Consider the following 2,731-nt stretch of genomic DNA (forward strand, 5'->3'; position numbering starts at 1 on the left):
CAACTCTTTTCCTTGGACCTTAGGACACCAATTTTATGCCCAAATATGAACAAAAGTATGATCGAATTAGATATAGTAGTGCCGTTTTCATAGAATGATTGGCCCTTTTGTTATTATCCGTTTGTAAGTTATATTGTAAGTGTAACATTGTAAACTATCTTTGTAGAGGTTTAGAGAATATACGACTAAGAAAACAAAATGTAATACCAATGACAAACGATGCTCTGGTGTACAGATTAAACTTATTGAGATGCATACAATCAGTTTCCGTTTTTCGTTTCCCTGTCTTAGTCGTGTCTGGCATGCGTACGTCAGCAAAACAAAGAAGTGAGAGCAAATAACGAATAATTTATATCAAACAGAGTTAATATATGACTGAATTTGTAAGAACAAAAGCAAACACATAATAAGCTTATTGCGCTTCCGTGATATCAGTATTGGAAGCTCCGAAATCAGTTCAACTCGATCCTGACGCTCGAAAGAGATCTACTCATTCCGTCCAATCCTATTGGTAAAGAATCTTGGGATTATTTGACATGATGAACTCAAAGACGAGCTCAAGCCCCGTGTCGCGTCTCCGAAGTCTAAATAAATCCGTTGGAGGACTTGTGAGGCCAAAGCTACGGCGAGCGCACACAGCAAATTCGGAAAAAAAAGAACTTTTAAAAGTTGTTGATGGAGCTACCTTACCACAAACCGAGGATTTCAGCCAGGGAAAAACTCATAATGGAATACATAGGATCCATGAAAGCGTGCTCTCCTTAACGTTACGAGCAAACCAACGAGCTGAATTCGAATGGGGACCGTGGAAAGACAGCTTCTTCCACCTATCTTCAAGCAACAGAGGAGAAACTGTACATAAACAATTAAATGCTACCACCGAAAATCAAAATCACAGGGACTACAGTTCAAACTTTCTTAACTCAAGAATTCGGGAACTCACTCACCAAATCTTGTTGAAACATCTCCGTAGCGTGGAATATAATCATGTGTTTGCGGTGTGAGAAATGCAGAATCATTGGTGGTAAAGCGATTGAAAGTGGAGTGAAGTCTTTATTCCGAGTGCAACATAAGATAACAGCGCGTGGCTTTACTACTCGGCGGCCATTCGTGACCGAGGCCATCACGAATGTTTCTAGCCGATGTATCGGGAATCCGGGATACCGATGTTTTTGTCGATGGCAACGTACTCAAATCGATGTTCCCTTTTCGCGACACAGGAATTGTTGTTTGCCTACAGCTATTTATTACGAAGGCATGAACGCTGTGGCTTAATATTTCAGTAAAACAATATTTTAGCCTTTAAATCAAAAGCGCAGTTTAAGTCCGTTAATATCTAATTGTAGTTCTTGCATGCAGGGCTACCGTCAGCCCAAAACTCGCATTCATTTGAGAATTTCTACATTCCCTTCTAGAAACATAAGGAAGATATAATAAAGTCAAATAAGCGTTGTGGCAAAGTGCGTATGTATCAAGGCATCAAGAATTTATCTCCTTCCAAATTCAGATTTGCGAGCTGACAACTATTGCACATTGTTTTTGGCAAAAATTACCGTCTCACACAAAAAATTAATTAATTAAAATTAATGCTTTCATTACTCATAATCTAAAAAGTTTGTTTAATTGCAGTGTCTAATACCTCCTAACCGGTTATGAAGAAAATAGTTTTGTTTTAAATAAAAATACCCACCGTAAATTCGTTAGAGATCAACACTCAGCTTGGTCTACATCTTTAGAGATTCATACCGGGCCTGGCTTTTTGTTAACGCCGGGCTGGTTTTTCTATTGTAAATATCAGAATCAAAAAGTTCACCCGGTTTCTCAACAAAGCTTGTCTTGTCAGCTGTCTGTTATGGCGGGCAAAGGTCATCAAAACACAATCTTCATGCCTAATAACTGAAGTGAAACTTTAAGACGTTGCTATTTTTTTTTACACTAATTAACCCCCCCCGATGCCCATTGACTAATTTGGTCAAAGGTAAGACTGAAAACTCGGCGTAAAAGAAGTAAAACGTTGTTCAGTATTATAGTTGCACAGCGCTTCTTTGGGTCGCTTGGTATGAAAACAAGTGAGAGCTCCTTTCCTGGTCGTTCTATTCTATTGAAAACACATGAAGACCTGTGCGTCTTATTTGTGACAGATCTGCATGCTCCTGCTTTGTCCACGGTTAAAGTTAAGTTCGACATGCGGGAGAGATTGAAATGAAAAAATTATGCTTGCCAATGTACGCAGTCACTCAAAACCCTGACGGGCGCCGGCACTTCTGATATTAGTCCCATGCTCTATCAGAGCACCCAAAATCCAGTAGAACAGGAACTAAGAAAATGGGTGCAAAAGTTAACGTCTTGTTTGTTAAATTACAACCCTTTTAATACCGTACCTGTTCGGAAAGACTGTAAACCCGAATTCACGAAAGTGCAATTTGTACCAGTAAAGTACTATAAATATTTGAGAGAAGTATGATCAGCTTTGTTATAAATTTGTTTATTTAGTGTGTAAAAGCCCGTCAGGACAGAAAATAAATACCCCACTATCTTGAATACTTCCTTCCAATTTTTTTTAATGCTCACGAGGGCAAGAAAGCCTGCTTGAAGAATGTCGCGGCCCTACTAAACTTTAATTTCGGGATACTATTTACAAGGGAGGGAGGGATACCCCACTGCTAGGGCACACTAGTAGAAGGGACAGAAGATAACCAGGGTTTTACAAGCAAAGATTTGACAGGTAGGG

The sequence above is a fragment of the Montipora foliosa genome, chromosome 10, assembly GCF_036669935.1.
Source record: "Montipora foliosa isolate CH-2021 chromosome 10, ASM3666993v2, whole genome shotgun sequence".
Lineage (NCBI taxonomy): Eukaryota > Metazoa > Cnidaria > Anthozoa > Scleractinia > Acroporidae > Montipora > Montipora foliosa.